The sequence below is a fragment of the Dendropsophus ebraccatus genome, chromosome 8 (assembly GCF_027789765.1).
Source record: "Dendropsophus ebraccatus isolate aDenEbr1 chromosome 8, aDenEbr1.pat, whole genome shotgun sequence".
In the NCBI taxonomy this organism is placed as follows: domain Eukaryota; kingdom Metazoa; phylum Chordata; class Amphibia; order Anura; family Hylidae; genus Dendropsophus; species Dendropsophus ebraccatus.
Genome location: NC_091461.1, coordinates 102,209,185 through 102,233,910, shown reverse-complemented (window position 1 = coordinate 102,233,910; position 24,726 = coordinate 102,209,185). Strand labels below are relative to the sequence as shown.

General features: G+C 42.6%; 1 protein-coding gene across 2 annotated transcripts in view; it reads left to right on the top strand.

Moving 5' to 3' along the window:
• PTPRF (protein tyrosine phosphatase receptor type F) overlaps positions 1–24,726 on the top strand; it is a 657,420-nt gene that overhangs the window by 191,703 nt on the left and 440,991 nt on the right. For both annotated transcript variants that reach the window (XM_069981278.1, XM_069981277.1), the window contains exon 2: positions 5,193–5,252. The gene's annotated coding sequence lies outside the window, so the exon portion shown is untranslated. The remainder of the gene's footprint in view (positions 1–5,192; positions 5,253–24,726) is intronic.

Sequence of the window (24,726 nt, the reverse complement as noted above, 5' to 3'; positions counted from 1 at the left end):
CTTTCTCTCCCATTCACTCTACTGGAACCCGGAAGTGAGGGAGCTCGAAGACGCCGTCCGGAGCTGATGGGGACGCAGCCAACTGGAGTCAGACCCCAGACCAGATCTCTAAAAAACCTTGTTAAAATTAATCAGACCCAGGGAGAGACCCTTAAATTTATCCAAACCCTGGATCACACCCCCAAAATGAATTTAGTTTCTGATGTTGTTCCTCCTCAGCACTTTGTGCACAGGGCCCCAGCAGTAGCTTTGCTCCTGACGGCAGACCTGCAATAACAGATACATTGGAAGTATGACAACCCCTTCAGTTGCATCTATGATGGTAGGTCTGTCAGATTGGGACAGCTAAATTACCATTGCTACAGTCCACCAGTTCAGACTGAGTTGTATCAATGAGATTGCATGTGTTGGGCCAGTGTATGTAGGGATCCCACAGTTGCCATTTTTTTCTATGGCAGTCAGTGACAGATTTGGGCTCAGCAAACATTCAGAGAGATCAATTCCAGTGGCCCAGACATATGTCTTCTGTCCTAGCGATGACTTCACACCACAAATGAGAAAGGGAACCAGAAAAGCAATATCCCGAGCCTTGCGCATGATTTGTTTATCTTATTTAGCTGGAAACATAGCGGATAAGCTTCCCATAAACATGTAATCAGGATGACGCAATGGAGATTAAAGTATTTAAAGTAAAAGAGAAATTCTGCCCAAATGCATTATAAATGCCAAGTCTTCAGATGCCGTCTAATATCATTATAATTTGTGATCTGAGGGCGGCTGTTTTCCCAGGAGTACATTTGCAGACACGCGCAGCATTTAGCAAACGCTTCGTGATAGACAAACCTGTTGCTCATTTGCTTTTTTTTTTTTTTTGCTTTTTCTCTGCCTCATTTGTGCTTATTAAATGCCAGTTCTTGGTGCTGGTTGGTGTGATCTCCATCTGCCATGTTGAGGAGTTAATCAACAGGATCGCTTCCAGGCCCCTCTCCCCAATCTGCTCGGAGAATGGTTAATGTCTATACGGACATCTCCAGTGCTGGAAGCTGCAGGGTTTTTTTTTGTGTGTGCTTAAACCTACGGAGTTTAGCTTGTTTGGATTTGCTTGTAAACCTCTTAGATATGATATGTGCAATCCTCTTATACATAAATTCCTTGTAGCATCTGACAGAGTATAATGAAAGCCTATCCAGCCAGACAAATAACACTGTCAGACAGGGAATCTTCTCTAAATGCTCAGGAGATTTGGAATTATCATGGGTGCATTACAATGGAAACGGTCATAGTCTCGTCTTGGTGTTTGCACCTATATTTGACCTGTAAAATTGGAGTGAATTTTTATGTCACTTTGTGCGTTCTCATGAATATTGGATCAGCTCACTCCACGTGTGAAGGGCATTGCATCTCTCTGGAGGTCGTCCAGATTGAGCAACCCTTTGTGAATGGCCCCAAATGTGGAGAAAAAGAAAATGAAGCCTTGGGCCACATTCACACATTCGTACTCCTGCCCATGTACTCCACAGCTATGGACAGGACTACGGATGTGTATTTGCAGCTGTCTGCAAGGGCTGCAAATGCAGGCCGTATTAGGGCTCGCCATTATTTTTTTTTGACACGTATCTCAGCCCCAAAACACATCCATAACATGTACGGATGTGTGTATGGGGCCATAGAAATAAATGGGTTTGCATCTGTTCTGACAGAATTGATGGATGTGTGAAAGGGACCTTAAGGCTTCGTTCACACATTGTGATACTGCTGCAATAATGGTACAGCGTTATGGCTGTTTTCAGAAATTGTGGCAAACAAAAACGTGCAAAAAAAATAATAGAAAAATGAAGTGCAACGTGTGAACACAGCCCATATATTGTCCATAAATATCAGTCAGTGGTTGATTTCATTAGATAGTGGCAGACCTTCAGAAACCATAGACACAGTTGGTATAGATCTTCGTGACGCACTTTGGCCCGCCTCACCACTCCCCCTCCCTGCTTGTATTGAATATTCATTTGCGCTCACCCTGTCAGTGTTGTGCGCACACGCTCCCGCGGCGATTCGCACATGCGCCATTTTGCGTCGGAGGGCATTGAGGGCATAGCCTTTGGCTCTCAGTGCACCTGCGCCGCTCCGACACACTACGGCGCATGCGTGAATCGCCGTGGGAGCGTGCGCGCAGTACACTGACCAGGTGAGCGCAATGAATATTCAAAACAAGTTGGGAAGGGGAGTGGTGAGGCGGGCCAAAGTGTGGCACAAAGTGCGGCACGAAGTCATCACCACTCCCCCTCCATAGGAGTTGACAGATTCCCTTTAAAGGGGTTATCCAATGCTTCAAAAACATGGCCACTTTTCCCCCTACTGTTGTCTCCAGTTCAGGTGCGGTTTGTAATTAAGCTCCATTTACTTCAATGAAACTGAGTTTCAAAACCACACCCAATCTGGAGACAACAGAAGGGGGAAAGTGGCCAAGTTTTGTAGCGCTGGATAACCCCTTTATCTCCTACTAGATTTTCTTAATGTTTCAGATTTTGACAAGTTAGGGTGACGACCCTAATTTTAACCAAAATAACGCTAATGTGGATGTATCAACAGCTTTTTGCTGACTAAAGTAAAGACAGTGTACAATGGGGGCACATTTATTAAAGGGGTTATCCAATGCTACAAAAACATGGCCACTTTCTTTCAGAGACAACACAACTCTTGTCTCCAATTCATGTGCAGTTTGCCATTAAGCTCCATTGATTTCAATGGAACTGAGCAGCAAAAGCCTGCCCAAGCTGGAGACAAGAAAGTGGCCTTGTTTTTGTAGCACTGGATAACCCCTTTAAGTCAGGTGTTTTTTGCACCAGGCTTAAAAATGTCTCAGCTTTGCCGATGCTTTGCTGATTTATGTTGAGGCACAGTGCCTCTACATAAATCCCATGCGCACTAGTGTGCATGCTGAATGAAACCTACGCGAGCTCAGGCCTGGCGTAGGTTTCCTTATCATTTTTTCCGTGAGAGAAATGATAAATTCAGCAGACCCAGAGTACCCTTCCCGCCTCTCTAGCGTAACAGGCGTATAGGGGCCAGATGCAAAAATTTATTTGCAAAACAGGCGTTTTACGCCAAAAAAACACACCTTTTAGCTTGATAAATGTCCCACTTGGTGTTGTTAACCTGAATCAGGAAATTTTACTTTTATCTTAATGCTTTGCTCCAGTGCTTAGATATAAACGTTTGAAGTATTATGCAAATTAGGAGATAAAGTATACAGGGCATTCCCCTGGGCTGCAAAAGCCCAGCAATATCCAGCCTGTCAGTCTAAATGGAGTGGATATTTACTTGTAGGCAATGAGACCTTAGGAGAGAAGGATCCGAACATTGCTGGTCTTTTGCAGACCAGGATGACGCCCCTTGGGCTTCATTTCCTAATCTGCAGTAAACATACAAACCTTGTATTTCAGCACTGGAGCCATGGCTTAAAAAAGGAATCATCTTTTTAGAGTAAGGGCCCTATTCCACAGTAACGATATTCGGCCGAATCAGCCCCATTCGGCCCGATTCGGCCGATTATCGCTCGGTGAAATAGAGAGAACGATCAGCCGATGATCGTGTCATCGGCTGATCGTTAATTTAGGGCCAGACCTAAAATCAGGGGCGTAACTAGAAATGGCTGGGCCCCATAGCAAACTTTTGATTGGGTCCCCCCCCCGACTGACCACTAAACGGTCAAGTGAAGTCATAACTACAGTACATAACTGCTAGCTCTGGTCAGGAGTGCTTGCAGTTAAAGGGACATTTGCAAAACCCAGGAGACCAGCAGGGCCACCCGGTGCTGCAAATGATGACGGCTCAGGGGGCCCAGTGTATTGCAGGAGCAGGCCATGGGGCCCCCTGATGCGGCGGGCCCCATAGCAGCCACTATGGCTGCTATAGTGGTAGTTACGCCCCTGCCTAAAATCATCGTTCCCCCACCGCGCATCGCTACGGTTGAATAGTGGTGCACGGCGGGCGACCGACGATTTGAGAAGCAGCAGCATACATTACCTGTCAGGTCTTCTGCTCCGCTCTGTCTTCCTCCCTGGGTCCCGCGCGCTCTGGCTTCAGAATGGCCTGTCAGCTGACGGAGCGCTCAGCCAATCACTGGCCGGGACCCCCGGACCAGAAGCTAGAGCGCGCCGGACCTGGAAAGGAGGATGGAGCGGAGCAAAAGACCTGACAGGTAATGAATGCTGCAAGGGCTGCAAGGACATCGGTAACGATGTCCCTGCAGCCCTCGCTCAACGATCATCGGGCCTTGGAATAGGCCCAGTAAACGAGCGGAGATCTAGCAGATCGGCGCTCGTTTACATCGTTGATTGGTCCCCCCTCGGCCTGTGAAATAGAGCTGTCTTAGCATTAAAGAACTGAGGAGACCTCAACTCATTCACATCTTTTCAGGACAACTCAGTCTAAATTGATTCTGATGGTCAAATTGAACCCAAAATGAATTTCCGGAAATCTGCTCATCTATCTGCTCATCTGCTCTATTTATATTGCCATATACATTGTAATGTATTGGTCTGGGAAACCCACATAAAATCCACCACATAAGTATAAAGTAATACGTACAAACGGCGAACTATATTCCTGGGAAATTTACTAAGAATGACGATTTATATGTCAGTCCCATTTGCAAAAAAATTTCATTTAAAATTTTACAGAAACAGCGTAAGGCAATGCACCTGGCTATTTTTTTTGTAATCCCAGCCACGTGTAGCTGCCAGTTATATGAGGTGCAGAAAAGGTCATACCTGTCCTGCTCCCTAGTGTTCAATTTCCACCATCGGCATACGTCATCTTCATTGAGATGTCGATTTGCCGTATAATGTTGGGACATCACACACCTGTGTGGTTTCACCCTGCCCCTTCTTGTCTCATGCCAAAAGTGGACATGGAGCACTGCGGAGGTAAGAACTTTCTGCTCCTGGACAACTTATAGTCATCGGCTGATCTTGTCTGGTCACACTAACAACTTGCTAAACCAGCACTATGTCCTCTTTATTTTTAGGAATAATGAAAATCCCTGAGATCACTCCTGACCCATCATAAAGTGATGGTATATTGCTAGGATACTGTATGCCGCGTGAATAAGGATATTTGTTTGCATTGTGCCTCCATTAATAAATGACATCATCACCCTCACCATCTTTCTTTCTTTTTTCCCCATACAGAATTAACTCTTAAAAACATCACATCATTTGGAGAAGCTTTCTCTACATCGGCCGTGTACGGTAAGCAATCTCATTAGATTGTCTCAATATGGAATTGTGTTTAAGTGTATAAGTCAGTGTCTATCAACATTTGACTCTCCTCCTATTTGGAGGATATAAAATGCTCAAAATGTGGTTTGCAAGTACATGTGTAACGTTCCCATCACCCATACCCAAGAGGGTGTGTACTATAGAGGCAGTCCCTGCATCTGCTGTGGGGCCCCTGGAGAGAGGGTCCTCAGCCCTGACTGACCCTATCACATTTGCAACTTGCTGGTAAGAACCTGACAGAAAACTGGACAAATGGGGATTTGGGGTGAGGAATGGATTTAACAGAGGAAATAATCACTGGGCCCTGGTTGGTGGCAATATTAGGAAACATAATGAGAAGCCCATCTTGATCTTTGCTATTGGACCCTCTCTCTGCTGTGCACAGTGCAGACCCGCGTACTCTTATAGGTTAATATACTGATAGTCTATGGAGTCCACTAGGCATCCATACTTTTTCTTGTGCATGAGTTTTATGTTTTCTCATTATATACAGCATTCAGCATGGAAATAAAAACTTGTTTTCTACCATACTATAGAACAGTTGTCACGACTCTCATCGGGTTAATTTTTACCTGGCTCTCGATCAGCTCTGCTCAACGATAACAAGAACTAGAGGGACTTGTGTATTTGCTACTTTGTTAACATACACAACGATTGCCGTTTTTTATTACTATATTCTTTGTTTATTTGCCCATGAGATCTCACTATATAACTCAGTGTTCCATAATCTACTTCTAGTTACTCTTCAGCTGTTGCAAAACTACATCTCTTACCATGCTGGGAGTTGTAGCTTTGCAAAAATTAGAGAGCCACAGGTTGGATATAGGATGCACCAGTGGTCAGAGTTTGCTGGGAGTTGTAGTTTTGCAACAGCTGGAGAGCTACAGGTTTGAGAATAGGATGGATAGATGGGATGCACCAAACGCTGTTGGACCATACTGGGAGTTATAGCCTTACAACAGCTGAAGGGCCACAGATTGGGAAAGAGGATGCATTGGTGGTATATATCAAACCCTGTCAGGGCATGCTGATAATTGTAGTTTTGAGACAGGTGGAGAGCCTCAGGTTGAGGAATAGGATGCTCGAGTTTGATACAGCGAAGTCTGTCAGGTTTAGGGTCTGTTCATACTATGGAATCTGTGTGGAATTTCAAGCAGAGTCAGCGGCGTAGACTCCGTTTGAAATTCCGTGCTGATTCTGTAGTATGAACACACCCTTATGCTGGATGCATTTGGATGCATTGATTGAGAGGTTGGGGGGCAGTCATATACAGTCAGGGATATAGGCTTTTTAGGCCAACATTATAAATGACTCTCTTAATAGGATGGTTTGTAGGCAATTCCATGTTCCCCGCCTGTGTCAATGGTGCCCCGCTGTGTCGATGGTGCAGGCTTATTTTCTATACAAGCCGGGTCTCCGATCATTCTCAGGGAATGAGAAAGGAAATGGAGAAGGAGACAATCTAGGATTCTTGGCTGCAGCTCACGGACACTGCATTAAAGTTTGATTTAATGTTACTGACAGGACTATTTCAATTTAGCTCATGCAGTTTGACAAGTAACATGCTGATGGTTTGGAGGGAGGGAAATCTCAATGCTTAAAGATTCTGCAGCCGGCCTAGGTATGGATGGGTGGACGGGGATTAATAAAAGACAGAATATATGGTGACGTGCGCCAGAGCTGCTGCCAGGGTGGAAATGGAAACTCTTAGTAATGTAGCCTAAGCATCTGAGCTGCTGGCAGAATGAGATGGAGGTGGTTTGAGGATTTTTAGTCTTTTAAGTAGCCGTACGGTAAGTTACTATAGGGGAAATTTCTTAAAGGGACGATAAATTGAACACTGAATGGTCCTGATCCCTAACCCCTTGGTGCCAAAGCCTAGTTTGCATTCAGGACACGTCAGTTTTTTAGGGCCACCATCCTCTTATCACTTTACGTATGTTTTCAGGTTCTCCAACCCTCTGGTCACTCCAATCACCTTATGTTTTCAGGATCTCCAGCCTTTAATCACTTTATGTATCCAAGATCTCTAACCACCTGGTCTTCTTATGTTTATGAGACCTTTTAAAATGTACAACAAAAGAAAGAGCCCATGCTTATTGGCAATAAATATGCACTAATAATGAAGTTTTCTTGTACTTTGCAATTAATATGGGATTAAGTATTCATGCTGGGCATATTAGTTCACCCCCTCCATCAAGGCAGAAAGTATATCAAGCTTTTACACTACAATATCAGATCAACAATGTTTAAAAAGAAATTTCCGCCCCCAGCACTGAAGTTTACTGAGCGATTTCACACGATTGTTCATTCACTAAATAGCACTAAGTGGGGTTTGGGCCTGTAAAGCTCCACGTAGCTTATGAAAATGAATTTGAATGAAAAACATTGCGTTTCTGCGGCTCTAACCTGCTCATTATGCCGGCAAATTATAGCCGGCTTTCTCTCCAAGGAAAAATGTGAGCCCGCTATTGCCGTCAATTATTCTCCAGATCTGTTTTGCTATAAAACTTACAATTCCAAATGAGCTTTCGGCTTCTAGAACTTGCAAGGGAAGAAGACGAAAGCTTTGGATCCTAAGAGTGGGGGGGGGGAATTCGGGAGGAGCGGGACGATGACACCAGATGTTTTCATCTCTCACTGAATATACATTCAGTGTCCATTGCCGCTTCTTGTTTACATCCAATTATTTGCGGCGCAGTACGGCTGCTTTATTAATGCCTCTCCAGCGAAAGTAAGGGGCGACTTCAAACCGAGCGTTCACAATTACATCTGTAAGCAGCGCGCTCCCCCAATAATGCTGCTCCCTTTACATTTCCATCTACAAGCAAAGGACAAATGTGATTTTGTGCACTTACAAGAGCAATAGAAGAAAAAACTCAATAAGGCAGCAAATGTTACAGTGCATAATGGAAGGCTAGCTGGGCCTTTTTATCTTTGGGGAAAATACTAAAATATGAGATTTTTCTAGCCAATTTTTAAAGCAGCTTTCGGCCTCACCTGTACAGACCACCGCAAAGTGGAAAACGCAGCACTTCCTGTAAATTACAGGAGATTTAGATCATGCCGCTTTTTCACAACTACATAATGGTCATGTCTGTTCAAGTAAAAAGCTTCAGAACAGGTTCAGCAACATCTTCTTCATGAGTGATGAATCCGCTATAGAAGGAGCTTCCAATGCGTAGAATCTTCTGAACTCTATTGAGTCATGCAGTACATTCATACATGGGAAGTTCAAAGTTTTGACGATTCTGTCAGATTCTCCTACTGTGACGTGTGCTAGCCATCATCCAGGCTGCCCAACATGGTATTCATAAGGATTCTGTGACAAAGAATTGACATGTTGCTTTGTTTTCACGTCCAAATTGTTGCAAACTTTAGTGTAAATTCCCCCTTAAAGCAACAGAAGCAAAATTAATTTAGTTTGTTTTACCCTCCACTTTGTGACCAAGGTTGTATATTCTGGTTTATGACCTGTCACAGTAGTCTCCATAAAGCCGCATTCATAAAAGTGCAGTGCAGACACGTATTTGCAACTGTGTCCCAGCTGGACTGTGGATCTCGAGACCTGAAGGGAAACCATTATAATGATCAATGATGCTGTCAGTTCCGGTCATGAGACATAAAAATTGGACCATGGCTTGTGTCCATAACACCAGTTCTGCCATGTGACATTTCAGTAGGGAACGGCTGTGCATGTGTAGTCCAATCTCCCAGTGGAAATTACCCATTTTCTAAATTGGCTCCTTTTCCCACTGTTCAGTGTTTTATGATCTTTTAATACCTGTAGGTTTTGGGATTTGTTCATATTAGTGTTTCTTTAGACTGTTGGGTGCTTTTGCAGCAAAACAATTGTAGTCTGCAGACCTTAAAGACACAAGAAAACCCTGACAGTAACCTTACAGACCCTATTAGTCGCCTCCATTAGAAGCTTCCACCTCAGATTACATTGAAATTTTGCCACATATTGTCAAATGGAGGACACCACAATGAAAATACCAGTAGACCCCAGTAAAGTAAGGGTGCAGTCACACGTACAGGATCCGCAGCAGATTTGATGGCGCAGATATGATGCTGTGTTGAGTTAATTAATTATCAAATCTTCTGCGGATCCTGTATGTGTGAACGCAACCATAAAGGAGAAAAAAATAAAGGACAAAAATAAAAAATCATCTGCAAACAGGAGGGTGTAGGAACATAAGAAAGAATGTATAAAGAATGCATCTCTGTTCCCCTGCATCGTGGCTTTGCCGCTCTCTGACAGCTGCCAGCCTCCTGCTTCATGACATGGCTGACGGATTGACCACTTAGGCCATCAGTGACTGGGGTGGGTCACCGCTTCAGTCACTGACTGACCGAGCGGGCAGTCCATTAGCCAGGTTGTGACGTTGCAGGAGTCGAACTGTGAAGTACCAGGAAGCCGGAAGAAAATTACAACTGGTGGCTGTGAGAGAGAGGTGAGAGCGGCGCTGCAGGGTCATGGGGATGGGCAAGTATAACTTTTTTATTATTTTCCTTTATTATGTTTTTTTTTTCTTCCCTCGACTTCTCCTTTAATAGCATTTGTTGGCCGTTGTACACGTCCATTGCCACCATTTTGCATTTAACAGAGCATAGCTACAGAAAAAAGCAGCCCTAGGCTATGTTCACACTGTTGGACGGCGTCATTATGAAATAATGGTTGTTTTTTTCACTAAAAATAAAGGCCATCCTTAAAAAACGTCTATCAAATAGCCACTAAAAGACATTGTGCGAACATAGCCCTAATGTGAACCTATCCTTATAAGTGAACAGGATCTTGTCTCTGTCACACAGGCTATAGCTCCGACAATAGGGCTCCAAGTATCTGTGCAATGAGGAAGTTAAATGTGAGATGGGAATTGCATCTTATTTATGATACAGAAAAATGAGCACAAATGCAATGGTTTGTGTGAACGGTTCTATAGAACTACTCCAGCGCTGCTACAGCCAGACGAGAAGGAACAATGACGACATTTCATGCCGAATATTTGCTGCTTGTGAGGCGCTAATGGCATTAGCCAGGAACATGTTGATTTGATTATTTGCCCGCCAAATACCTTCAGATCTTATATCTTCCATGTTGTCCTGAGGCAAAGAAGTAAACCAGGCACTGAGGAGATAGAGCGCTCGGCTAAATATACATCTTGCCTCCTGGGTATTCTTGCAAACCCTTATTTATCCTGCAGTCACAGCATTCACACCTTGCAGACATCAGGCTCTTTCCTAATGACTTGTTTTACAAGAATATTCTACATTATAACAGAGCACAGAGTTTTCTAAAGGGCTTCAGAATGTCAGATGGTTCCAATATCTTAGCGCCTCTCCAGGGGGCTCCACAAATCAAACCGCTACAGCAAATATTCTGCTTTATATTTTATTATTATTATTATCATGCGCACAGAGACTGATATATTCCTAGCCCGGACCGCTGTGCATTGGAGGTTAATAGCCTTTCAAGATCTGCATTTTGCAAGAATTAATCAGTGGCCTGTGATGGATTTGGAGACAAAATCCAAATATTTGATCCACAGGAAAAAAAATCCAACCTTTCTCCCTAATGAATTCCATCGAGTTTCTGCTTATCTGGAGCGTAATAAATTCAGGCAGGTATTCTATAAGACTTGTCACTGAGACGGCAACGGCAAGGCGTATTGTGAGAGAAGAGGCGCTAAAAATGGCTGTGCACTGCTGCTATATAAGAACGTCCTTACATCTGGGGAAAAAATAAATAAATGAAAATAGTCCCAGGAACTCACCTGGGTTCATGGCATCTTTTAGGTAGCTCACAATGAAGTGCACAATCCAATAGTTGTCACTAGAATTATAAAAATAGGGCTACATTTTTTCCTTAAAGAAGCAGTACCTTTTTTGTTTTTTAAATTCCCTTCCCCGCTGCAGGCCAACATGTATACTACCATTGATGATTGGTTTCCAGCAGCGCAGCTTCATTCCGGTGGTTCAGCGCTGTTCGGGTCCAGTTGGTGACTTCTTCGCCAGTTGGCCTGCAGCTAAGGAGGCCAGAAGTCAGACTCTTCAATGCATCTCATAACGAAGCACTGGAAATCCTGGTCTTCAAAATCACCAGGGAAAGAAGAGGATTAGAAGAATTGTGACGTCACTGCCAGGGGTACCTGGATGGCACCGTGCCACCAGAATGAAGCTGCCCCGCTAGAAGCTGATCATCAATGTTAAGTTTACATGTCAACCTGAATAAAAAAAATTGTCTGCCTTCTTAAACACCCAGTAGCACCTATCACTTCAGGGTGGCGAAGGGTGGTGCTGTTTTAGGAAGAAAGCATCCATATTTTTCTAATTCTCATCAACCGTATCTCATCAACTCCCATTACAAACAGTAAGAAAAGCATGAAATTCAAAGCATGAATGTACTTTGCAGATTTGCCGTTCATACATGTTATTTGTTGGGTTTTTTTGAAAAAAAAAGAAAAAAAAAATCACCCATCAGCAGATCTATAGAATTTATATTCTTGTTACTGAACTCATTAATGCAAAAGCCTTTTCTTTTCATTATTTGACTTACGATCCAGATAGAACAGGTGCAGGCTGAAGCCTACTGTACCTCCATATGTCTCAGTTTCATGCAAACAGTTAGATTTCTTTTTTTTGTATTCTATAGACATTTTCATTATTGTTTTTGCATTTCAATGTTACTTTTTTTTATACTCTTTTCCCTATTCATATCAAGAACTGCATTCAATACTCATTTAAAGCTCTTGATTGCCTTTGGACTAAACGAGAGGTTCAGGAAAAGTGTAAAGGAAATCTTTGTTCTGCTCTTATTTTTGTACCTATCACCGGTATTGTCTAACAAAAAAAAGGAAAGTTATATTAGGCTACAACCACACAAAATTTTTTTTGGCCTCCTGACAGCGTTTTTTCGTATGGACGTCATTTCGTGCCTAAATGACCGTTATTTTAAAAAATCCATTATTCCACAAATAAGGGTTTTTAAAAAGAAGCGTATTTTGGGTGAGAAATTGCAGCCATTAAAAAAATGCTGTCAAATTGCCAAAAAATTATTTAGTACAAGCAATTTTAAGAAACTCTGTAATTGACACGCTCATTCTTTTGCATGGCTGCACCGAACAACGGCCGTTGACGGTGCGTCGTGTGCATGTGCTACAGGCGGTGTTTCATTGCGTGCAGCGGGGAATTCAGATGTGAGCGCGCACGGGTGACGGGTCACAGAACGGCTGGTGTTATACATAGTGTGAACATGGCCTTACAGTGCATATTCTACAATGTGCACAAGCCATGGGGTTTTAAAGAGAGGCTAACTATAGGAAAAATAGTCTAAATAGGCGATTTAGAGCAATGGAGAACCAGAACAGATGGAAGATTCCTGCTATTTGTAACAAAGATTTTTTCAGTAATTTTCAAAACTTAAAAATAAAATAAAACCCAATATGACATAAGGAATATATTTATTAAAATCCCATCAGATTTCAATGAACTGATCAGGGTTCCAGCATGTCACTGGTAAATATAGCCAGACCCTGTTTAGTAGAAGCTCGGACTAAAGTTTTCTGTGACCTTGACGGCACAAGAGCATTATATGGTCAACAAGCTAATTCCCAGCAATTAGGGAATTATTTGTTGCGTCAGACTTCATCAGGCTACATAAATAACCGCGCGGCTTTCCCAACAGCACAAGATTAATTCTGCAGCGTGGAAAGTGGATTGCAAGTATTAGAAACAGGTTAATGAGAATATTCCAGTGTAAACTGTTTTCTTGATCTGGGCGATGGGCTTAGCCTGGGCTCCTAATTACTTCAGATAAGAGTTTGATCTCCGCACGAAGGAGAATGATACGCTTTAATTTCAAGGTTTGCGATGCCAGCTCCAGAATAAGCTCACGCTCTGCCGTCAACTTCAAGGGCAGCAACATAGAGGCCAAGAAAATCTACTCCGTCTCCCACCTAGATGAAATAAGAGAACAGCTCATAATTGAAAGTATTAATTCATTGTATATGAAGAATTATTTATTCCTGCCTGGCTCTTTTCTTGGTTGCAATGATTGTCCTAGATTATATTGTTAAAGGAAAAACGCTGAAGTTATCTGACCTTGTAAGATCAGTACAGGATAGGTGATGAGACTGCGCCAGCAGAATAGTGAGTGCAGCTCTGGAGTATAATACAGGATGGAACTTAGGATCAGTACAGGATAAGTAATGTATGTACACAGTGACCCCACCAGCAGAATAGTAAGTGCTGCTCTGGGGTATAATACAAGATTTAACTCAGGGCCAGTACATAATAGTATAACCTACACACACACCCTGGAACCAAGTAATGCGTAGCAGCAGTGCAGGATATGGATCTGCCAAAGGGCATCAAAATTGCTTTATTATTTTTGTCCGGGGCATTAGAGCATGCACATTCAGACACAGTGCAAATACATGCACATACTAATCATGGACTTGAAGACACTGAACACCACAGAAAAAGGTCCTATGCACTCACCAGAAAGGAGAATAAAACAAGGATGGGGAATAACAGTAATAATTACCGCACAAATCGGAGATCGATATCACTGCAACATGTGACCCAACTCATGTTTCGCATGTATCGTTATAAAGCAATTTTTTCACACACTTCAGTAGATCCATATTCTCCACTGCTGCTACACAAAGCTAGTACGGATTTCCTGTTATTTTAATGCTAGTTTTAACTAATTGTATTTATTCTGATGTGAATATTAATAAAGAAAATTTTTGGTACATTACTTGGTTCTAGTGTGTCTTTCTGGATTATATTATATTGGTATTTGATACTAGTATGCCCTGATTTTTGGGTGTTAATATTTTCCAGAGCAGATAAATTTTTGGTGTACATTAGAACAAAATAAGTAATGTAATTTATGTACACAGTGACCCCACCAGCTGAATAGTGACTGCAGCTCTGGAGTATAATACAGGATGTAACTCAGGATCAGTACAGGATAAGTAATGTTGTTCCCTCACCAGCAGAATAGTGAGTGTAGTCCCCTTGAGGAGGGAACTATGGGGTCTTGTTGAATGCAGGGCTAGTTGGGACCAGAGCATGATTTCTGTCTAAGGAACATCTTCTCTTCATAATGATTTCCAGACACGATTCATGTCTTCAGAAAGGGCGCACAAATTAGCCTGTATATAGGGGAGAGTTTATCTAGAGAGAAACCTGACAAATTGGATGTGGCCTCATAAGGTTTCTTGTTTGCTTTCCTCGATTGACAGTGCAAGACTGAAGGACATCATTTCAGCCACTGCAAGTAGTATTAATAGATAAGTAAGCACAGGACTAGCAAATGTATACAGGGACAATGTATTTCTCAGGATATAAAACCCATCGGCCTCGATATCATGAATGTTTCCAGAATTACAAAGCCCATCCATTACTCACAATAAAGGCAGAAAACATAGTTTATCAACATAGAAGGTCATTTATATAAAATTATGTTCTACTATATCTCTGTATAGGTCCAAATTACCTGAATAATCATAGGATTAAAAGATACTGCTACTGCCTGCAGCCACCACTCCCCCTAGTGTATCAGGAGTTTTGCACATACCATACTGAGGGACATTTATCAAGACTTGTTTACTCCTACACAGTGTCGGACTGGCCCACCAGAGGATCCTCCGGTGGGCCCCCCAGCTCAGAACCTTCAGTAACACTGGCTGACATGTGACTTCTCACTGGTTCTTAATTGGTGGGCCCCCATGATCATTTCCTCTGGTGGGCCCCAGGTACCCCAGTCCGACACTGCTCCTACATCATTCTTAAATAAAGCGCCGCCCCCATTTACCCAGCCAGGTTAGTAAAGCTGGTTGGCCCTGTCCCTATCACAAGGCTTGTCCAGAAATGGACACCTGGCTCAGAGCAGGTTTAGATATTTGCATACTTTATGTCTGGTTACACCTCCTTGCCGCCTTGCTGCACATCTCCATTAGGTGAGCGGAGATTATGGCGTTTATGGTGTATGAGACAGAGAAGGTAAGAATCTAGGCCTTCTCCATGTTGTATGCCACTGCAAAAACTTAGATAAATCTGCCCCATTGTTTTATCTGGTAAACGGATATATTTATTAAATACATTGTTAGACCATGTTTACATAGCGTAAGTTTTGTATAAATCACAGCCATTGTCTGTAATGCAATGAGATGGCTAATAAAAAGTTATCTGATTTAAAAAAATAAATAAATCACAGCCATTGTTGCCGATTTGCAACAACGGCCATGTATTATACAAAACTTAGGTTGTACTGCAGACAATGGGATCCCGGCCAGAGTGTATACATATAGTATACGCTCCGGCCGGGATCCCTAGCGTCCGCACATCACTAACAGCAACTGATAAATCAGTGACATAGAAATTCTGTTCCCTAAGTCACCCTGCAGAGTCTCATTGCTTTCCTATGAGATGCAGCTTCAGTCTGTTTCCTTCTCATAGGTTTCTCTCAGCTCTTAACTAAATTTATATCACACATGATACACTAGAGAATCTGCACACAGGAAAGACACTAAGGGTAGTTTTATTACTCTGCAACTAATCATTGAATGGACTCACCTACTATATCTCTGCACTGCATGTACCTTTTTGGAGGTCCAACTGAGGAATCACATGAAACAGCTTCCATAATAAAAGATCTCAAATGTATAGATGCAAATGAGCTGGGATGAAACAAATTGCACTGCAGGAATTTTGCTGGTGGGTTGTTATGTGTAACCAGAATAATCTGAAGTGCTTCTTTATCTATTGAGTGTGTTACACTTCAGTTTGCTGCCAAGCGCTGCAGATGGTGGGGGCCCATTCCTGACTTTGTTGTGGGGCCATTGAATTTGGTCGCAAACTAAATTTACAATTATGCCGTTTCCCATAGAAAACTGTAACTCAAAACTCACTCAAAATTGTAAAGAATTTGGAAACTTACTTAACATTTTAAAGGTTTTTCTTGCGTCCGGTTGATAAAAGAGGTTTGTAGAGCAGAATGGATTGAGCTCTGCACAGTGGTTCTTTAAAAGGCTTGGATGCAACACAGGGACATTGCGATCTTCCTTTTCCCCTCATTCCTCAGTTATTTCCTAATTTACTTTCCTATATTATGCTGGTTGCACTGTGAGGAGCAGCTGAACTCCCGCTGATACAATACCTTTATGTTTCATTCAGAGTATGATACATTGTAATCTCTGCATATTCACAGACGTTCAATGCTCCTTTTTTCGGGTGCCAAGCTCTGTTTTGGAACCCAAGGGGCATGATTCTTCTTTCAGTGGAATGTTGATTTAGTTTTACATTTACTTGGGCTCTTGTTTGTTTTTTGCGTCTGTGTGAAGCCTCTTCCTGCTTCTTCTGTTCCATTGAGTCAGCGAGATGTGATAAGAAAGGCTCAATTTATGAACATTGAATACATTTTCTATAGATTTTTTGTACTCAACAATCTTGTGTTTCAAGGTTTCTTTCTATATTGTTGGAGCTGGCGATTTTATGTTTTTTTAATCTTAACATCTCCACCTAAAATGCAATATAGAAAGAAAATGAAGGGCACTTACCAATATAAAGTGACTTTTCTTTATTTACAGATCATGGTACAAAATTCAATTTTTTTTTCAGGAATAAATAGGCAAAGACACCAGGCACATGCTTGTGTGACAGCTGTTTTGCGCATGCATGAGCTGATGTAAAAAAAACTATTACTAAGTGGAAGCAAAGGGGACACTGTTACTGCATGGAGGCACAGGGGGTATTACTGTATGGAGGCACAGGGGGCATTATTACTATATGGAGGCACAGGGGGCATTATTACTATATGGAGGCACAGGGGGCATTATTACTATATGGAGGCACAGGAGACATTATCACTATGTGGAGGCACTGGTGGCATTATTATGTGGAGGCACAGGAGGCATTATTACTATATGGAGACACAGGAGGCATTATTACTATATGAACAAGGATCAAGAAACAGAGTCTCGCACTCACCGGACTGAAGATGCAAGTGGTTTATTTCCGATACATCAGAGTAGGCTAGGCGGGGAGAGGGGAGATGGTGAAGCAGGTGTGTTCAGCAGGAACAACAAAATGTTTCACGCCTACAGAGGCGCTTCGTCGGGCTAGGACGCCGCCGCTCCACGGTTTGGATACAGTCTGTGTGCTATATACTCCAGTCCCGGGTTTCCCACATTGGGTGTACCTTGTAGTTAGTGCCGGCCGGAACTCTCACCATACGTATTATTACTATATGGTTGCATGGAGGGCATTATTTCTATATGGATGCATGGTGGGCATTATTACTATGTGAAGGCACGGGGGGCATTATTACTATATGGGGCAATTAGAGGGCATCACTAATGAGTGGGAGGTATTGTTGGGGAAATATTTGTGAATAGGATAACAATTGTGTCATTATTATTGAGTGGGGGCACAGTTGGGGCATCATTAGTGAAGACAGTAACACTGTATGGTACACCAGGTGAAGAGTTAAGTTGTAAAAGGAAGACCGTCTGAGCTGGAAGGAGAAAAAAAAGGGAAAGCAAATAATACATATTAGAGAAGACATCACCTGTGCTGTTAGTGCAGCGCTATGCTATGTTAACTTTTTGACTGATGTACTGATGTTCTTATGATAGGTTTTTAGGTCGTCCACATTTTCTGGGTCATCGTTCAACTTTCTAACTACTCCACTCAGCAGCTGCCGAACCTTAAAGGGAACATCAGTGATTTGGTGTACAGGTAGCTGGAATATATGGAAACCACAATGTTAAAACAGCATGGCAGACTTGTAAAATTTGTACATAGGATTTTGTTATAGATCATTTTAGCAGAATCTGACACCTACAAGATTCCATAGATGCCATGTGAAAGTAATTTTTGAGTTCTGTTCTATGAGCCCATGTACAGACGCTTTGTAAAATTATTGTACTCTACAGGCCCTTCTTTCTCTTTCCCATCTTCCTTTGCAGAATATAAGCTTCTGCTTGAGGTGATCGAGTCTCTTGATGCAGACTCCGTGTTCCACTAATCTTCTTTTTCTCCTTCCTTTCGATAAGCTGTATCCTCCAGCCACTGAATTATTAGTAATATAGTTATATCCTGTGTTCCATTTATTTCTTTGTGTATTTGTCAGATAAATAAACAAGGAGGCGGATTTAGGGAAAGTAGGACACATACTCTTCATTCCAGTTCACACATTATAAAACCAAAAATAGTCACAGACCGAGCGCTCTCTACAGATCATTATCCAGGATAAAGACGCCGCTATTATCACCGCGCTGTAACTTATTACTGTAGATCCGCACTCTGTGATTATTCAATTAATATCCAACCAGTTTCCACCACAAATGAGAAACTACAGACATCTGTTATCTGCAGCACAAGAACATCAAGATATGCTAGAGGCTTCTGGGAAAATCTATCAACAGTAGATGTAGATTCACACTAAGATGAAATGAAAAAGTGTTATTGCCAATAGCAACTTATCTGTCACAATGTTTCCAGTGCACTTCACAAAATATCTACTTTGTTGCAAATAGTTTTCTTTAACAATGATTGGTAACATTTCACCTTGATCCTTTAGCTCCATCTCTTTACTTTTAGTGTCACAAGCACAATGAAAAATATTGCATTTATATTTTTATAAAAATTCTTAAGGGAGTGGAACATTATTATGTTTCATGGCAATAAGTTTTCTGACCCATTCTGAATTAAAAGAATGCATTGAGGGATGGGTCATTGTACATTAGTACAACATTCTGATTTACTTTCAAGGAAACATGTGACTAGTGCTGATTGGTCACCCAGAACAGCTGCACCCACCTGGCAGACGGCTCTCCAGGGTTGTCAGGGGACCCAGTCTATGTGGGCTTCATGTGCAGTAAAATGCATTTTAAGGCTGGATTCACACGCTGTAACTGTGCGGCTGTATTTTTTATGCGGCTGTAAATGTGCGGGTGAAACTCCGGCCGTGGGAAAAAATAGACATGCGGCTCAAAACATACGGTCATTTACTTGGAAATCTGGTTCAACTAAAAATAACAAATAAAATGTTAAGAAAGTGATGGAAACACCTCTGGATGCATCTGGGAAAGCAGGGAACACAGTTTACATGAATCGCTATTACCGGGGTTTGCGATCCTCTGCACTATAGCCGATGTCTCTCATGGTTAATATATTGAATTAATAAAACACATTTTCTGTCTAATAAAGTCCCTTTTATTGTTCAATAATTAAATGTAAACGATTCCATCATTTTGCAATTAAATATACTGTTAAAATAAATATATATATAAATAAATGTATATTTATATATATATTTATTTTTTGACAGTATATTTAATTGCACAATGATGGATTCGTTAGAATTAAATTATTGAACAAAGAAACTGTATTTATTTAAACGAAAATGTGTTTTATTCATGAAATATTAATTAGTACAGAAAGCTCTATTAGCCGGTAATTCATATGCCGGCAATAGAGCATTCTGTACTAATCATCACTTTACTTTAATGAAAACATCAAATGTTTCTTCTAATTATGTTATGACAATAACATTATTAGAAGAAACATTTAGAATTATATGTGCGCTCAGCTGATTGGCTGTTCGGCTGAGCGCACATATAATGAGCCGGTCCGCAGTACAGTGACTTCATTGTGCTGCGGACCAGCGAAGAGGACACATCGGGGTGAGTATAGAGCTCTCCCCACCCCCTCCCCGGCACTGCACCCCTCCCAGCAAGGAAGGGGGGGTCAGTTAACCCCTTCCTTGCTGGGATGGGTGCAGTCTGACATCAGTCTGGCCCCCAGGGGGTTAAGGGGGATGCAATACATCCTCCCTTAACCCCTTGGGGGCCAGACTGTAAGCAGCGATCTGTAAAGATGCTGCATACTGTAAGGTGCACAACACCGCTCACAATGATGGGTGTTGTGCTCCTGTTTGTGTGTTTTTTGTGTGTTTCTCCCTTTTTGTTTTTCAGATATCGGTATCCTGTGGATTACGTCGGATTCCGTGGACTACGTCGATGACCAGCGGTTGTTCTTTGAATTTTTTAAATAAAATGGTCAATGAGGGGTGTGGGGGTGTTTTTATTTGAATAAAAAAATTTGTAAACTTGTGTCTTGTCTTTATTTCTTTACTTTTTAGACTTAGTAGTGGAAGCCGTCTAATAGACGGAATCCATTACTAAGTTGGGGCCTAGTGTTAGCCGGTATAAAATGGCTAACACTAACCCCCTATTATTACCCCAGTACCCAATGCCACCAGGGGTACTGGGAAGAGCCGGGTGCCAGTGGTCCCGGAGCGTCAATATTGGCGCTCCTGGACCGGGCGGCAGCAGGCTGGTAAGATTTAGGCTGGGGAGGGCCTAAACCAATGGCTCTTCCCACCCTGGTGTTACCAGGCTGCTGTCGTTTGGTTTTTAACCCGGCTGGTTATAAAAATAGGGGGGACCCTATGCGAATTTTTTTTTAAATAAATAAATAATTAAAAAAAAACGCATAGGGTCCCCCCTATTTTTATAACCAGCCGGGTTAAAAACCAAACGACAGCAGCCTGGTAACACCAGGGTGGGAAGAGCCATTGGTTTAGGCCCTCCCCAGCCTAAATATTACCAGCCTGCTGCCGCCCGGTCCAGGAGCGCCAATTTTGACGCTCCGGGACCACTGGCACCCGGCTCTTCCCAGTACCCCTGGTGGCATTGGGTACTGGGGTAATAATAGGGGGTTAGTGTTAGCCATTTTATACCGGCTAACACTAGGCCCCAACTTAGTAATGGATTCCGTCTATTAGACGGCTTCCACTACTAAGTCTAAAAAGTAAAGAAATAAAGACAAGACACAAGTTTACAAATTTTTTTATTCAAATAAAAACACCCCCACACCCCTCATTGACCATTTTATTTAAAAAATTCAAAGAACAACCGCTGGTCATCGACGTAGTCCACGGAATCCGACGTAATCCACAGGATACCGATATCTGAAAAACAAAAAGGGAGAAACACACAAAAAACACACAAACAGGAGCACAACACCCATCATTGTGAGCGGTGTTGTGCACCTTACAGTATGCAGCATCTTTACAGATCGCTGCTTACAGTCTGGCCCCCAAGGGGTTAAGGGAGGATGTATTGCATCCCCCTTAACCCCCTGGGGGCCAGACTGATGTCAGACTGCACCCATCCCAGCAAGGAAGGGGTTAACTGACCCCCCCTTCCTTGCTGGGAGGGGTGCAGTGCCGGGGAGGGGGTGGGGAGAGCTCTATACTCACCCCGATGTTGTCTCTTCGCTGGTCCGCAGCACAATGAAGTCACTGTGCTGCGGACCGGCTCATTATATGTGCGCTCAGCCGATCAGCCAATCAGCTGAGCGCACATATAATTCTAAATGTTTCTTCTAATAATGTTATTGTCATAACATAATTAGAAGAAACATTTGATGTTTTCATTAAAGTAAAGTGATGATTAGTACAGAATGCTCTATTGCCGGCATATGAATTACCGGCTTATAGAGCTTCCTGTACTAATTAATATTTAATGAATAAAACACATTTTCTTGGAAATAAATTCAGTTTCGTTTGTCAATAATTTAATTCTAACGAATCCATCATTGTGCAATTAAATATACTGTCAAAAAATAAATATATAGATAAATATACATTTATTTATATATCTATTTTTTTTAACAGTATATTTAATTGCAAAATGATGGATTCGTTAGAAATAAATTATTGATCAACGAAAGTGTCTTGATTACAAATAAAATGTCTTTGATTAATTTAATATAGTAACTATTAGAGGCATCGGCATTCGGCATCATTGCCGGCTATTTTTGAAGTACTCCGTACGGACCGCCTGTCAATCCTCGGCCGCATGTCCAGCCGCAAATAATGGTCTTGTTCATTTTTTACGGGTCCGTTTACGATAGGGCCGTAGATTCATACATAGTGTGCACTGTGCAGCCGCATATCCTATACTTCCCAGCATACACACGAACCACCAAAAATACCGCCGCACAATTACAGCCGCAAATACAGCCGCACTCTTACAACGTGTGAATCGAGGGTAAGGCCGAGTTCACACTATGTATAATAGTGGCCGTTCTGTGACACGGCCGTGTCACAGAACAACTGCTTTCAGTGAAGTTCATCCCGGCTGGTACTGCAGTACCAACCAGATGAACTTTATTTCTTTTGGATTGGAATGCAGGTACATATAGGTGTCTCTGCGTTCCAATTCTCCATAGCTGGCCAGAGACGCACTTTACATCGTCTGCACTGTCAGTTTTGTGCGGCCGCTATTCAATGAATAGCAGCCACACAAAACTGACATTTCAGGCTCCACAGGCTCCTCTTATACATATTCATGTTTCCCAGGGGGCAATGCACCTAGGACTTCACTACATTGAGCGCTTTCACTAGCAGCCGGCAGTGTTGTCGTTTGGCTGGTCTCCCTGAGTTCAGCAATCTGTTTCTCTTATAGCTCTACTAGGCAATGCTCCTACCTAGCCAGAATCCTGCACCACACTGATAAGTGTCAACACCCCGAAACAGCTGTATGTTGATGTATGTTACCTAGCCTTGGTTTATCCCTTGTCATTACATTGACTTATAGGGCCACTTAATATGGTGGTTTCCTAACAGGAGCTGCCCCTTGGCTGGGTCCTTCCCGAAGGATATCTGGCTAGTCCTGTGTTTTGACACTCTTTATTTCAGTTTTTTGGGCTAGAGTGTATACAGAGTGTATACACTCCGGCTGGGATTCCATTGAAATTAAAGGGAACCAATCACACTAAAATTGGCCATAAAGCTAAGGAAACGTGCTGGTACATCAGCCAGCATGCTTCCTAAACCTCCCCGTGTACCCTCCGTCCCCTGTACATACAGCCCGCAAATTTAGTTTAACAGTCTCCCGGCGCTCTATGCAAATTACCATCTAAGTAGTCACGGTGGGCGGGTGGCTGGTCATGTAGTCACGGTGGGCGGGGGCTTCTTCAAGTAGTCACTGTCCTGGGCCGGCACCGGCGCTGTTATCACGCCCCTCTGGGCGTGTGTGGAAAGCGCTGCATGGTGACGTAATTAGGGGGAGGCCGGCATTGCACGTCGGCCACGCCAACATCTTTACTAATGCGCAGTGCAGCTGGAGAAGACGCTGCTCTATTGCGCCTGCGTGGCGCAGTACAACAGCGGCTTCACCCACTGTACTGCGCATGCACAGCTTAGTAATGATGTCGGCGTGGCCGACGTGCAATGCCGCCCCCCCAATGACGTCACCATGCGGCGCTTTCCACACACGCCCAGAGGGGCATGTTAACAGCGCCGGAGTCTGCCCAGGACAGTGACTACTTAAAGAAGCCACCCGCCCACCGTGACTACATGACCAGCCACCCGCCCACCGTGACTACTTAGATGGTAATTTGCATAGAGCGTGGGAGACTGGTATACTAAATTTGCGGGCTGTATGTACATGGGACGTTGAGTACAGGGGGATGTTTAGGAAGCGTGCTGGCTGACTGCTTAGCCTTATACCGCACGTGAGGCATGGGGAGAGCCGAGAACTAGTCATCTGGGCTGTGACTAGTCATAGCTCTCTGTCCTGTCAAGTGTGCTCTTCAGGATGATTGACAGGCAAGAAGATAAGTTAAAAGGGTTGTCTCTTATAAATTTCAAAATGATTAAATGTGTACCTGGACATAATTTAGCCATAAAACTTTGTTAGCACAACTGAACTGTCCAGTAGAGGACTGTATCCTGGCACCAGATACAATATAAGTGATCAGAAATATTGCCAGAATTTATTGGAAGGTTTTTCTCAGCAGAGAGTTGCTAACATAAAGGTGACAGATGTGAATGAACCTGAATTGTTACCAGTTTCTGTATAATAACTATAAAATGTGTTTATAATAACTTTTTATATAACTGATGCTCGGGGGGCCCAGATCCGTGCATGGACTTGCCTCTCAATCTTATCAAGGATTTGTTGCAGTGTTTATTGCATTTGCACACTGTGCTTACAATGTATGGGCTGTATTGCATTCTTTTTGAACCTATCTCTGTGTGTCAGTTACAGGTTGCTCTGGATAGCAATATAGTTTTCAGAACTTTGCGATAGAAGTTTGCACAATATTTGACTCTGGATATATTCAGCAAGTCAGTTCCTCCTTCCTCCATTATCAGTAAGAGATTAGAGAAAGTTGTGGGCGCTGGGGAGATATTCTGCTTCCTCTGACAACAGGCAGAGCAGTCACAGGAAATTAAGTTTTGGCCGACCACATTCCCTGAGAGAAGATTAAATAAAACACGATTAACCCATATGGACTCATTGAGGAAAAACTTTGTCCCCCAGCCACATCAGAAAAGTTGCACAGTCACGGTATATATAGGAAATATTATTTTTCTCTTTTTTCTTTGTAAACAATAGTTTATATTGGGTTTTCA